Raw genomic sequence first — 16,269 nt, 5'->3', positions numbered from 1 at the left:
TATTTGACCAGAGGACAGAATGTGACTGTGAAATCTCTGGTTATCCTCAATTGTTTAAATGACTTCAGAATAAACCAAGCACGTATTGACTCACTGGAAGAGATCAATAGCAACTGTACAGTGGAAATTACACCATTCAATGACCCACGTTACATCAATATCTGCAAAAGAGTAAGACAATGCTGTATACCCTCTCAGAAATGTTCTGCTGTAGCCCTAAAACTACTCTTTAACCAAATCAGCTGGGAACACACAGTCAACAGAGATGGTAAACAGCTCATGCAGTCTCTGTCAGATGATTTCGTGTCATGTGCTAATGACACGCAGCACAATTAGGAAAATAAATATCTGGCTAAAATACTAATCTCATGAAATTGGATTAGTAAATACAACCCAAATAAATGCTTGTCTGAGTAAATTTGGAGAATTTTTCACAAATGTTAGTTTCTAACAGCTCTTAAAGACCCACAAAAAATATAATTAAGAAAAAAATATTTAAACATGCAGCATCATAGAGAATAGAGAAAAGGAATGTATCAGTAATATCAACATTTTTTAGGAAGGAAGCCGCCGATTATCAGTACTTTACTTCTCAAAAACAAAGAAGCTGAAGTCTAAGGATGTGGGTTTGGGAGTAGTGAGAATCTTATAAGAATTCAAGTCACAGAGTCTTGGGAACGTTTAGCAATGGCAATCAACAAGTACTTCTTAAAGTAGAACTGAAGGGGTAAACCTGACAAAAATGAATTAAATACCTTCACAATAAGAAGTTAGGCACTACTGTCCTCTTTACCTCCCTATATTGAGTTAATTGCTCCATCTGCACTCTGAGGGAATATAGGGAGTTTATTCCTAAAAAGCTTGAAACAGAGAAATTAGAAACTTGGTCAGGGATATAAGAGGTCAGAGGAAAAGCACTATCATGAAAACAGAGATAAAATGGAAGTTTACATAGTGAACAGGGAGACCTCCTGGTTTCCTTGCCCACTGGACTGCAAGCATATTGTTAGCCAAGCTAATACCCTTCCAGGAAGAAGACTGAAGAATTCTTTTTCTAGGAAAATTAATTAGCCTAAGGAAAAAACTCTAGAAATAAAGGCAGCATGGGGAGAGATAGTTACCCATGAAATAACTGGATGCCTGGCTATTAGGTGTGATGAAAATAAATAGTAGATACTTTTTGTATGTACAAACACAAATCTCTTAATGTATTTTGTTCATCTCCTTAAATATCAGCCAAAAAAACCCAAAATTATTAAGAAAATCCTTCAATAGAGAAGTCAGAGAACCAAAACTTATATTACCAAAAAAAAAAAAATCAGTGGGAAAAGAAACCACACAAGTAGTAGAAGAGTATAATTATATATATGTATGAATTTATATATGTGTATCCCTACACATTATCACATATGTATGTATTTATATTGATATGTAATATATAGAGGGAATAATCTTAGAGTGATTAGACAAGCTATTGCACCTGAGGAAATAAAACAGGAAAATTTAAAGAAGAAGTATTAAAATATTGTGGATTAAGGGTAAAGTAGACTCTTTTATTGCTAAGATTGTAAAAGATAGATTAAAAGACTAGCATAGGAAATATAAAAAAAGTCAAAGATGTAAAATGGAATTTATAAAATGTAGAGGTTAAACAAAGTGTTCCAAATAGCTGTCTCATAGTAGTTCCAAAACAAAGAGAAAAATTCGAATAAAGAAATGTTGAAGAGAACTTTGTGAAGTAAATATTTCAAAAAATTCCTCAAAACCAGGAAAGTTCTATTTACACATTATGATAGATATTTTTTTGATATTCAGCTTTTCTAGGCTATGCTCAGTCCTAGTTATCAAACACTAATCTGGGTGTTGCTGTGAAGGTATTTTGGAAATGTAAGGAAAGCCCTTGAGCAGATGTCTTTAACTAAGAGATTATTTTGAATAATCTAGGTTGCACCGACCGTAATCAGTAAGAAAGAGAAGAAATTTCTCCCCTGGATAACATTTTATGATCTTCCTTTTGTAACTGGCTTCCCTGTGGATTTTTGACTTACTTATCCAGGCTCCTCTCTTAGTTGAATAGATCTCTTATTATGCTTATGTATATATGTACATATGTATATGTGTATATATATGCATATATCCCTCTCCTACTGGTTCTGCTTTTTATGGATAAAACTTGACTGATACACAGATTGAACAGACTGATTTAGAAACTTCATTAATAGAATAATGAATACCTACATTAACACCTGCTATTGGAAAATTTCAGAGCACCAGGAAAGGAAGAAAATTCAGGAAAGAAAAAATATTGCATATACACAAGTTCTCAGGAACCAAAATAGCATTAAACTTTTGACAACAATATTAAAATATATGACATGATTTTTTAAAGATGCCTTCAATCATCTGAGGAAAAGTTATGTACAAACAAAAATTACATAGTCTATGTTTTGGATTAAATTGGGTCACCCCAAAATTCAAATGTTGAAGTCCTAATCCCCAATACCCTGTTTGTAAAAAAGTTTTATTTAGGATGTAATTAGTTAAATTGAGATGAAGTCATAACTGGAGTAGGGTGATGAGTAGGATGGACCTCTAATCCAGTATGACTAATGTCTTTATAAAAAGAGGGAAATTTGGGCACAGAAACAAACACTATCTGAAGATAAAGGCAGAGATCAAGGTTATACTTATACAAGCCAAGACACATCAGACATTGCCAACAAAACACGAGAAACTCAGGGAGAGACATGGAAAGGATTCTTCCTCACAAAACTCAGAGGGAACCACTCAGCCAACACCTGTTATTGGACTTTTGGCCTCCAGAACTATGCAACAGTAAATTTCTGTTGTTTTAACTATTCAGTTTGTGAAACTTTATTAGATCAGCCCTAACAAATTAATAAAATCTGATAAATTAGCAAATAAAAGTAAGATAGAATGTGAATACTTTCACAGGTACAAGATCTCAAAATATTTGTTTCTTACACACTCTTAGACACAAAGACATAAATTAATGAAACAGAAATAGGAATAGAGGTGAAAATTTAGAGAAATTTCTATAATGATGCTGAAAGAATGTCTGTGGATGTTAGTTGTGCAGCTGGCAGATTTCTAGCAGGCCCATAAAATAATCAGTATGTATAAGAGCTGAAGGTTAGAGGAGTCCTGAAAGAATATCTTCAAAGTGAAAAAAAAGAAATAATAGATTTCTTGATGTAGTTAACCATATTAGAAGAGATTTATAATGTGGGGGAAGGGACAGGGGAGAACTTGGGTACTGAGAAAGAATACTAAGTCAATGAAAACAAGGCAATTGTTAGCTCCAAGAACAGTTATGTAAGAAAGGAAGAAAAAAATCATAGTATAGCTCATGGTTCATCCTTGTAAAGTACTAACACATCATAATGACGTGAAACATAGTAAACAAAAATGTGATGTATTCGAAGATGTGAACAGAGAAAGTATGAATGAGCATGGTTGTGAAAAAAGAAACCTAAAACTTTATTGTTCGTAATTGAAAGTCATTCAATAATCCTAGCATTAGATATCAAGAAATAGTATAAAAAGTAAGAATTTGATGGTAGGTATCTAAGAAACAGTTCAAAACTGTTTGAATCTGGGAGACAAGATGGACATGGAGGACATTTTAGTTTAAAACCTTGGAGTAGTATTTTATTTTTAAAACTCTATACATTTATTAAATGGACACCAAACCTTTCCATAATGATCTTGCTCAGCACATCATTCAATCCAATCAAAAAAGAAAAAACATATGCCCATACTTGCTCAATCATCAAGCGTAAAAGCACATTCACTGATAAATAAAACAGAAGTATGTTTATGAGCATAAGCACACTTAACTGTATAATATACCTCTCTGTGAAGACCTGTAGTCTTAGTAAGAAAACATGATATTGAGTTCTTGTGTACAACCATTGACTCAAGAGAAATAGCTAGCTTTTATACAGAAATAAATGGGATGATTTGTATATAAATTTGACTAGGGCTATATCTACAATATTTCCACTGTATAAGTGCTGTGTTTTGTTTATCCATTTAATGGTTGATGGACATTTGAGGTGTTTCTACTTTTTAGCTATTCTGAATAATGTTTGCATGCACACTTATGTACAAGTTTTTGTGTGAACACTTTTTTTAGTTCTCTGAGACAGAATCTCTAGGTAATATGATAATTATATTATTAACTTATTGAAGAAAATGTTTTCTAAAGTGGCTGCATTATTTTACTTTCCCATCAGCAATGTATGAGTATTCCAATCTTTCAATATTCTTGTCAACACTTGTTATTGTCTGCCTTTTTATTATATCCAATACAGTGCTTGTAAAGTAGTATCTCTTAAGATTTTGATTTGCATTTCCCTAATGACTAATGATGTTGAATACATTTTCATGTGTTTATTAGCCATCTGTATATTTTCTTTCGAAATATTGTCTGTTCATTCCTTTGATCATTTTTTAAATTGGCTTGTCTTTTACTGTTGAGTTTTTGTTTTTTATTCTTGCCTATCTGATGATTACAGTCTTCCTCTCTAGAGGCTTCTTTTCAGGGAACATTCAAATGAGACAAAAACATCTTCATAGTCTACAGCTATTTGAAGAGGTCTATCTACATATCTCTTCTCTGAACCTCCTTGTTACAAAGTTTCTGATTATATTTCTTCTAAGTTTTCTGACCTCTTAACCAATCCATTAATCAGTAAAAATTTGTACCTCTGTTGTTTTGCCATTTGATTTCTATATGTCTTATTTTTTTCTGTATTCCTCTTTTATTGCCTATTTTTGTGTTAAATAGATATTTTCTAATGTACCATTTTAATTTCATTGTCATTTATATGTTTATATACACATAAATATATGCTTTATATGGTTACTTTCATCGTGATTGCTCTATTGCAATTAACATCTTAATTTATAGCAATCTAGAGTTTAGATTAATACCAAATTAATTTCAATAGTTTACAAAAATTTTGCCCCTATTTAGCAACATTTCATTCCTTCTCCTTTGGGCTATTATAGTCATACAAATTACATCTTTATATATTACATCTTTATATATTGGCTGTCTTTTATATGCCCCAAAACATAGATTAATATTTGCTGTTTAATGCAGGTGTCTTTTATATTAGGTAGGAGAAAAATATCCATACCTTGTATTTTATGTTTACCCAAGTAGTTATGATTACTGGTGCTCTTTATTTTTTTTACAAATATCCATATGAATTTATTATTTGTTGTTCTTTCATTTCATCATTTTGTCCTGAGAGATTCTCTTTAGTATTTGTTGTAGTGCAGGTTTGCTAGAGGCAAAGCTTTTTTTTTTTTTCCATTTTTTATGCTGAAATGCCATCATTTCTCCTTTTATTTGAAAGGTTAGTATTGATGGACATTGAATTCTTTGTTGTCAGTCTTTCCCTTTCAGCACTGAATATATTAACCCACAGCCTCATGGCCTTCATGTTTTCTGTTGAGAAATCTGTTAATCTTATTGAAGCTCCCTCATACATGAAGAGTTACTTCTTTCTTACTACTTTCAAGATTCTCTCTTTGGCAATGGTTTTTAATGATTTGATTAAGGTACGTCTAGGTGTGAATTTCTTTGAGTGTATCCTTCTTGGATTCTGTTGAGCTGTTTAGATGTGCATATCAGTGTTTTTCATCAAATTTGTCAAATTTTTGACCATCATTTTCTCAAATATTTTTTCTGACATTTTCTGTCATTCCTCTCCTTGAGAAATTATGCATATATAATAGTTCTCCACATTTTCCTGAGATACTGTTCATTTATTTTCATTCTTTTTATGTTCTGTTTCTCAGACTGATTAATCTCAATTGATCTATTTTTAAGTTTGTATATTCTTACTTATGCTTGTTCAGATCTGCTGGTGAGTTCCATAATGAATTTTTCATCTCACATGTTGTAATTTTCAACTGCATAATTATACTTGTTTCTTTATATAATTTACATCTTTATTGATATTCTGTATGTGATAAAACATTACTCTCATACCTTCCATTATTTTTTATGCATCATTTTCTTTAGTTCTTTCAACTTATTTCAAATAGCTGATTGAAATTCTTTGTCTAGTAAGTTCAACATGTTGGCTTCCCCAGGACAATTTCTATTTATTGATTTTTTTTCCTTACTTTCCCATACTTTCTTGTTTCTTCGCATATCTTATAATATTTTTTTTGAAAACTGGACATGATGAATAATACAATGTATCAACTTCAACTTTGAAAACTCAGTTATCCCCCTCTGCGAGGTTTTTTATTTTTTATTTTTTGGTTTCAAAACTTTTATGAACTAATTCTATGAAGTCTGTATTCTTTTTCATATGTAACCACTTAAATCTCTGTTCAGTTAGTTTAGTGGTTCACTAATGATTGAATAGAGATTTCCAGAAACACCTGGAACCAATAAGTCTCCCAGTCCTCTAGGAGAGTTTCTGAGCTTAAGGCACACTTTCAATACACAGGTAGGCAGTTGAAAACAGGCCTTTCGTCTTCATTTCTTACATGTGTGGGGTCTCAAGGTCAGCCAGAGGTGAGCTCAGTAAAGCTTATGACATGTGCACTGCCCATGTGAGTGGCTTTCTAGGTTCCCAGGAATCTATCAGAGTTTACCTCATTCTCCAGTTTTTCCTTTTAGGGTTTCTGGTTTAACAGTTGTTTGCCCCAACTATTACCCACTACCTCAGCGGCTGTGATGTTACACAATTGCCTCTATTTGTTTTTGACAAACAACCTGGGGTCAAAGGCTATTCATGGATAAGCCTGGATGATCTCCATGTCAGGTCAACCAAAGACACTCTTGCAAGTAGGATCTTCCAAGGAAACACTACACAGGTCATATATAATGACAGTTCTCTACGAATAGGGCTATTGGGGAGCTCCTACTTTATTTTGCCTTCTCCAGTGACTGCAAGGCTGCTGATCTTTACTTTAATTGTGGAATGTTGATTTTCAAGGCTGTCGAGAAGCTGATGAGGAATGGGAATACAGCAAGTTAGAGTACCATAAAACTCACGCCTTTTGCTGAGATTCAGCTGTTTTTGTTGCACTAATGCTCTTCAGATTGCTACAAGGCTTAGAATAATTTTCAGAGTTATGAAAATGTTGATTCTGATGATTTTTGCAAGTGCCCCATGCTTTTAGGGAGGAGAGAATTTTTGGAGGCTTTCACTATACCATTTTCACTGATACCCTGTATATACAGAAATGTGTAGTTTTACTTTTTTATGGTAATGATTTTAAGGTGCCTATGATATCAAATGCCCCAAGATGGGTTTGACATATATTCTAGCATCTCAACCTAAAAATCATGTACTTTTCAATTTAAAACATCCCATATAATAACAAAAACAATTAGGATTTATAGTTGCTAAATCCCAATGATAATGTTGTTTCTTAATAAAAAGAAGTGGTGAAATATTGACTTGTTCATATGGTGAAACTCTTGAGGAATTGAAAACAAATGAGTAACTAAAATAATGAAATATACTTTGGATTTCAAAGAGGCGAAATAAATTTGTTTGGTCTTGTGTTAAGAGTGTGGAGAGTTTGTGAGATGTGGGTAGTGAAGGAAAAACTGTTATATGACTATTGGCTTGTCAAGTAAGTTATTTTGTGGGCTGCAGTTGATTATAAAATAAATCAACAAGATAAGCCAAAAGGCAACAAATTTATGTATATTAGCTATTAATGAGGAACTAGAATGATTTCTAGGTGGAAGATAGATTGCATAAACAGCTTGCATAGATTTTTTTTTTGCATCAGTTTGAATAAATAATACATAATGAAAATTTTTTCTTGAGAACAGACTATGCATTAACACAATGGTGGGATTATAAAAATATGGCCCATGTGATCCAGAAAAGAAGAATACCAAAAAATGCATATGTGTGTGTTTCTGTGTGTATTAACAATTTATTTGTATTCTTTTGGGGTTTTGGGGTTTTTTTGATGCTTTGACATTTGGGGGCTTTCCCGACCCTGGAGGGACTGCCTCTCCTAGGGCTAGCCAGTTCCTAGAATAGTAAATAACTAACCTAGGACAGTGCCTATATGTAAACTAACCAATCTAGAGATCATGATCTCAACTGCCTCCTTTATTGGGTTTCTGCATTCTGGATCACAGTTCCCCTGCTCTAATCATTTCAAGGTCAAGTAGGGACAGACCCTATGTCCCCTAGCCCACTAAAATTATTCATAGTAGCCAATCCTTTAGCCTACTTTTCCTGCTTCACCCAGCCCTTCCCACAGAAACCATAATAAAGGCACTTGCTCATGTTTTCCTCTCACTCCCTCTAAATCCTAATGTATTCTGCTCCTGTAAGTGAAAACTTCTTGTTTCATGACAATCATTTTTATATCTGTGTGTCTACTGTATATATGTTTACTATTAAAACAAAACCTGAGTATCCTTAAAAATATATGTATATGTTGTGAATTACTTGTATATAACTCTACAGGTCAATAAATAAGAGATCAAAATTTCTGTTCACTTTGTGTAGTCTGAGTGCTGCTGAAATTTTCTTTGTGCATTTCGTGTTTGTCCTGTGAAAAATCATGTGTATTCTTTGTAGAAAAGGGTTGTTAAATTTGATGTTTTTGATACATATTTTCATATGAGGAAGTTTAGTGGAAGACAATGAGTAGCACAAGGCTTTTCCTGAATCATTCATATTTTTACATTAAAAAAGAAACTATGCTAAGTCACCTTGCTAGATGACCTCAGGGAAAAAAAAGTGACTATGACAGAATTATTACCCTTGAGGATCTCAATTCTTGAGGTGAGGCATAAGTGTAAATTATCAGGTATGACATGGTAAGTTCAAAAAATGAGATATAATATGCTAGGAGGGATCAGATCAGCTCTAACTGGGAGTGTTACCAAACTCAGGTCAGGATGCTCTCTGCTCGAAGCTCAATATCCAAGTGGCAAGTGTTGGTAGAAATGAAAAGTTGCCTTTAATCAAACAGCTGGCAATCTGGTGAGAAGGCAGACTCATGTACCCCAAAATAAAACTACAAAGTTGTTTTCGAAAGTTTATAACGGGAAAAGAGGAAGTAATCTCAGTTAATCATTGAGATAGGGGATCAAGCTCATAGCCATCTATTGCATGCAGGCTTGTCGACTCTCGTCATCTTTCTTTAGATGCTATCTTGTTCACACAGTTTGTTCACACAGTCTGTCCATGAGTTTACTGAAGGAGAAGCTAAAGAAGAGATCTGATTATCTGTTAATTACTTCTTCAATTTTACTTCTTTTATCTACAGAAAGAACTAACAAGTTAGGTAAGGTATTTTGTGATCAAAAATCTGAAAGGTGTGCTTGGGCTGGAGGTGAGTAGAACATGGGGGCACCTGATTTAAAAGTTAGTTACAATGAAGGATCGTGGTTTCCAGGGGGTTGGGGAGAGGGAGGGAGGAGATGAATGAACAGATGGAGCACAAGGGATTTTTAGGGCAATGAAATAATTCTGTATCATACTATAGTGGTGGCTACATGTCATTATGCATTTGTCAAAACCCATAGGTGAACCCTAGTGTAAACTATGGCCTTTGGTTGATAATAATTTGTCCGTGTTGGTTCATCGATTGTACCAAATATGCCACACTGATGAGGGTGTTGAGGGTAGGGGAGTGTATATGTGTAGGTGGGGAGGGCTATTTGTGAACTCTGTATTTTCTGCTCAATTCGGCTGTGAACCTGAAACTGCTTTAAAAAAATTAAGTATTTAAAAAAAAATTAGTTACAATATAGCTTTGCTAAAGTGGCAAGGCAAAAGGAGTTTCCTACTGAGGGCGTTTCCTGCACAGAGCTGCTTGCAGGAGGAATCAGAAGAGGTATTGAGTAAAAAGTAAAATTTGAATTCAAATTTGAAAAAAGAGTTAAACTTAGACAGAAAAATCAACATAAACAAGACATTCTAACACAGTAACATGACCAAGAAGAAAAAGCAAGAAAATGTGAACACAGGTTAGTTGTCATACTGGGTGACAAGAACATTAGTGAATACTTTTAAAAGAGAATTAGGAAAAAGAAAGATAATTAGGAGAAAATATCCTTTCTGTGATTACTATTTTAAGGATGATCAAATCTCACGCCGTTAGATTATTACGCTAGAAAGTTGTGCTAAGTTGATGGTGTTCCTGACTTCAATTCACCTTTCCCTGGAGTAGTGTCCTTTCTCATGTAATTTTTCAGTGTGTTACGGGTTAAATTCCCTGGGATGTAGATTTTGGGGTGGAGATTAATGGCAGGAAGTGAATTAGGGAATGGCCTTGAGCTCTACACTGGTGGAATGGAATGGAAGAGAGCAGGATTGGACAGAAAAAATTGAACTGCAGTATAGTCTCTGAGGAAGCCTTCACTGACCCTACCAGGAGAACAGAACATGGAATTACTATTCAGAACTGTTCACAGCTGAGGTGCAGGGGCCAGATTTTAACACTCTCCTGTCAACCCGTCACTGAATAAAGCTGCCCCAGGAAGAAGACATGATCTTTGGTGAGGTGGCTCTCTTCAAACCCAGCTGAAATTTGAAAAATGCCTTCAAGCAGCACTCATATCAACTGACGTAGCTTCTCTTTCATTCCTAAAGGGGGATCTGAGTAAAAGCATTCACTACACAGTGCCCTCCCACTCAGATGGGAGGCCATGAGATACGATTTGGTTTCAGCCATGTGATGTGGATTTGATTCAGCCATGTGATTTGCCCAGTGGATATTATGTAAATCTGAAAAGAGTATCAATTTGAAAGCACTTGAGTGATTTAGCTTGTCCTCTTGTTCCTCCTACTCTGATTAATATGAGAACATGCCTGGGCTTGCATGCTAAAGCTAGAGATAAAGGAGTGATTGATCCAAGTGCCTCAAGCCATCCCTGCTGAGACCATCCTGTATCAGCCGTCAGCCAGCTGACCACCCAGGAATTGTGTGTGAGCCAGGCTCTACAGAGCTACCTACAAGACCTTCAGCAGATGACTGCACATTCATAAGTGACCCAGCTGAACCAGATGCACTATGCAGATGTGTGAGCTAAAGCAGTGTTTATTATCCTATGCCACTGAGACTTTGTGGTTGTTTACTATTCAGCATGATCATTGCATTAAACAAGTAACATATTAGGTAAGCACAAATTATTGTGACAGTAGGAAACTTTCTATTTCATTACTCATTTTGATATTAAAACTGCTTTATAGGACAAGTTTATGGCATGTACTCCATTTCAGAGGGAGTCTCCTTAAGAAGTACTATAACTCAATAATGGATCTGTGGATATTTGACAATGATAGATAGGAACAGAAAGCATTATACCTGTTCAACCAGGAGGTCTGCACTGCAGCATCACAATGGCTCTATATTTCTTGATAAAAGTTTAAGAAGTTATAATCCACAGGTAGTTTAATGTAAAGAATGAATATAGATTAAAAAACAAAAAGGTATTTTAAAAAAATTCTACATTTTGGCTTGATAAGGAAATAGCATGTTCAGTCAGTTAATTCTCAGGTTATCACTTTATATTTTACATAGAATATCCTTGGATCTTCTGAGACAATTAGGCTTAACACTTCTGGATATTTAATTGACTCAGCTGTTAAGTAGAAAAAATACATTATTACAGTTTTTTAATTAAAATACAGATTTGTTTATTCTAGATTGGGTAAAAATAGGACAGAATGTTGAAAAGACTCAGAGCTTGAAAAGAAATTAGTAAGTTAGTGTCAAGGACTCTGTTTCATGGTTTAATATGGATCATGAAAGAACAGTCAGTCAATGCCTGAGTCTATCATCTTTCATATTTGTATAGTAAATAACTACTGATTATTCCTATAATTATAAATCTTCTTCTTACTAAATTCTATTAGAAAAAGAATAATTTTAATTCTCTTGTCAATTTCAAATGGGGCTTTGGAAGGAGGGTGTTGGTAATCACATGGCCTGTTCACTTATGAGTCTTTTTATAGAACCTAAATTGTAAAACAATATCCTGGTTAATTCTTCAGTTTTAATGATTTTGACTATCTACATTTAAATTAGCCAATAGACTTTTATTCAGGTACATAAATAAAGTGTTAGTTACCTTTACAAGGTATACTTTCTATCGTAAAAAGCAGGAGTTTATTTATTCAAATAGAATGGGGGTGGGAGGATCTTTGCTAGAGTCCTTCCTAGAATTTTTTTTGTTCTGCCTAACCCATTCAACCTCACATTAGTAGAAACAATTTCTTAGAATGGCCATGTTTATGTAAGCCTGAGGAACCAATATTAATAGATAGAAGAAAACCAAATTCTTTAACATAAAAATTTCATTTAGCCTCAATTCTTTTATGTTTAATAGAGACTAATACTTTAAATATTTTGGGGAATCTTGGTAATAATGATGGTGGTAATGATTAAGACAGAATAATCTTTTAGCAGACTGCTTAATAAAATTGAAAATTATACCAAATGAGAATAACCTGTTGTTACGATTTCTCAAAAACAAAAAAAAAAAAATGAAGCTCATCGGTCACATAATAGTGTCAAAGGCACTAGTGTTTGGTTTGGTTTGGTTTGATTTTGTTATTTTTAGGCATTGCCTTTTGAAAGCTGAACACACTATTTTCTAAGCAATATCAGTTAAAATGTCTGAGTTTGTACTCTACCTTTGATATTTACTGAGCTCATTTAAATTTGGTAATTTTTTTTCTTTTTCTCTAAGATAAATAATAATACCTACTGCCAAAGATCATAGTCATATTTTTTTTGAGTAAAAGTTGGTTGATTTAGAAAGACATACCCTCCATAGACAAGAGTGCAGGCTGTCTCACAAGGCAAGAGAAAGGCCAAGAGATGCAGGATTGATATACACTCCATAGACAGAGTGCAGGCCATCTTGAAAGGTGAGGGAGCAAGAGAGCTATAGTTTTAATTAATGGCTATAAATTATCTTATGAGCTACAAAATACAATAAATGCACACTTAAACACACATATATATACAGTACATATGTATATTTAACTGTTGGTTATGTCTACAATTATAGATACATATTTTTTTCAATTTTAATTATTTTTTATTACTTTCAAAATAAATTTTTGAAAAATTTGAGAAGGAAATCTGAAATCTGAATAATTAATCCTTACTTGAAGGGCCTTATTTGCATTATTTTTACATTATCAGTTATCATACAAACCATAAGTATAATAATTAACATTTGCTATAGTTCTGCCATGGGCAATTGCTCATATATAGATACATATATGTTTATTTTGATTATATATAACATTATATAACAATGCAATATTAATATATAATAATATACTTAATATATATAACCCAAGTGATATATACATATGTGTCTATATATATATGTATGCATACATACTTTCATATATATACATACACACACACACATAGGACCTTATTAAAAAGTTTAGGTCTTTTTATGGAATATTTCTTTTAGAAATTCTCTAAACACAGTATTGTGACTAGTCAATACCAACCTGACATGAAAGCTTCCAGATCACAGTAAGAGCAGCTATTTTCTCAATTTCCTGAAATATTACCAAAGTAAATGAGTATATCTAATTTAATAAATTTATAATATTATTACATAATATATTAATATAATAAATATATAAAATATTATCAACATATTATATAATAAAGTATTCATCATTCCCCCTCAACTGAGAAAGGATAGTCTCTGAACTCAACAAATGTTACTGGGAAAACTGGATATTTATATGCAAAAGAATGAAATGGACTCCTATCTTACACAACCCACAATAATTAACTCAGAATGGATTAAAGACTTAAATATAAGATTGAAACCATAAAAATCCTAAGAAGAAACATTGGGGAAAAGCTCTTTGACATTGGTCTTGGCAATGGTTTTTGAATATGGCACCAAAAGTGAGGCAACAAAAACAAAAATTGATAATTGAACTACATCAAACAAAGAAGCTTCTACATAGGAAAGGAAACCACTAACAAATGAAAAGGCAACCTATGAATTGGAAAAGAATATTTGAAAACCATATATCTGATATGGAATTAAATATTTAAAATACATAAGGAACTTATAAAACTCAATAGCAAAAAAATCTAATAAATAAATGGTCAAGGCCCTGAATAGACATTTTTCTAGAGAATATATATAAACAGCTAACTGGTACATGAAGAGATACTCAGTGTCACTCATCATGAGGGAAATGTGAATCCAAACTACAATAAGATCTCACCTCACACCCATTACAATGGCTATTAACAAAAAGACAAGAGATAACAAAAGCTGTTGAAAATGTGTAGAAAAGGGAATCTTTATGCATACTTGGTGGAAATATAAATTGGTACAGCCACATGGAATATATATGTAGGTTCCTTAAAAAATTTAAACATGGAACTACCAGATGATCCAACAACCCCACTTCTGGTTATGTATCTGAAGAAAACAAAGTTTCTTGAAGAGATAAGTGCACCCCCATGTTTCTTGCAGGATCATTTACAATAGCCAAGATATGGAAACAATCTAAAAGTCCAACTATGGATGAGTGGATAAAGAAAATGTGATGTGATATGTATAATGGAATATTATTCTACCATTGAAAAAAGGAAAGAAATCCTGCAACAGCATGAATGAACCTGGAGAACATTACGCTAAGTGAAATAAATCAGACACAGAAATACAAGTATTGTATGATCTCATGTAGAGATGGAATTTAAAACAAACAAAAAAACAAAAAGTTGAACTTAGAGAAACAGAGTCGAATTTGGTTGCCAGGGGATGAGAGCTGGGAAATTGGGGAGATGTTGGTCAAAGGGTGCACAATTAAAGTTATAGGATGTCAAAGTTCTGGGAATATAACATGCAAAATAATGATTATAGTTGAATATACTTCCTATCATATACTTGAAGTTGGCAAAAAGAGTAGACCTTAAGCTTCTCACTGCAGGGGGAGAAAAGATAACTATGTCTGATAATAAAAATAGATGTGTTAACTAATCATTTTACAATGTATACATATATCAAGTCATCCCGTTGTACTCTTTATATACATACAGTTTTGTCAGTTTTACCTCAATAACACTGGAAAAGAATAAGAAAACTACTAACCCATTTGAATCTGTGCCTGTATTCTCTGTGTTTTCTCTTTTTGGTATTGATTATATTGTTTTTCATCTGCTTCATCAGCTTTCCTTCTCTTATAGAAACAGAAACACAGACTCAGAAATTCTCTATTTGTTATAATCATCCTTTAACTTCATACTATCTCCAGATATTATCTCTGATCCCCTTTCATAAGAAAAGTTAATAAAAGACTTGTCCATGTCTATTGTCTTTACTTCATGTATCAATCAGTGAGGGTTCAACCAGGGAAGTAGAACCAGTGTGTGTGTGTGTGTGTGTGTGTGTGTGTGTGTTACCTGCAACTCCCTTACTAAGTTCTGTAAGCTGATTAAGCTATCTCTGTAAGGCTGCTACCTCCTCCTTGTCTGTGCTGGAACTTGAAGTACACAAGGCAGGCAGTGAGAAAGGGAAGGTCATGAGCAGGCTGGAACCCTCAAGCATGAGCTAGAACCCCACAAAGACGTACTGAAATCCACATACTTTCTTGTTGCCTCTGCCCTTCATGACAAGGAAAATTTGCAGAAACTGGAGCCTTTGTCACAAAGCTAAACATGCACAGCTCGTCAGAAAAGCTGAAGAAGAATTTCAAGAAAAGTAGAACAATCACAGGCCCAGCTGGTACTTCACACCAATGATGTGAGTCAGCAGATCCACAATAAGTAAGTGAGCAACCAAATAGGTGCTTCTTGTCTTCTGGCTTTCAAATTTAAAAAAGACAAATCTCTTGTTGCTCACTCTGATGGAAACACAATACAGGAAATTCTGGGAAATATAGTTCAGCCTAGCTTGATTGACACCTTACAAAGCCATCCCAATTCTCAATGCACATTCTACACTCAACTACAACACACAAATTAGTTTTCTCTACTAGCACTACTCTGAGATTGATTTCTGTTCTGATTTTCTAAGGCCTCCCAGCAGCTTTTCATGATTGTTGAAGTAATTGATTAGAATTGAAATTTTGGAGAGGGTCTGGAGATTAGGTTTCTTTCTAATGCTGGTAAACTCCTTCTCCATGCATGGAAAGAGAAATGACTGCCCAGGAGAAATTTTTAGCTAGTGGTGCCAGAAATTATGCTTATCCAGGATAAACCAAGAAGCAATATGGGCCTTTTATTATCTTCCCA

General features: G+C 33.7%; 1 protein-coding gene across 3 annotated transcripts in view; it reads left to right on the top strand.

The window, feature by feature from the left end:
* The window catches only part of EPHA5 (EPH receptor A5), a 417,840-nt gene that overhangs the window by 1,055 nt on the left and 400,516 nt on the right, over positions 1-16,269 (top strand). The gene's annotated exons all lie outside the window — the stretch shown is intronic.

This window comes from Vicugna pacos, chromosome 2 (assembly GCF_048564905.1).
Source record: "Vicugna pacos chromosome 2, VicPac4, whole genome shotgun sequence".
In the NCBI taxonomy this organism is placed as follows: Eukaryota; Metazoa; Chordata; class Mammalia; order Artiodactyla; family Camelidae; genus Vicugna; species Vicugna pacos.
This window is presented reverse-complemented; position numbering and strand designations above follow the sequence as displayed.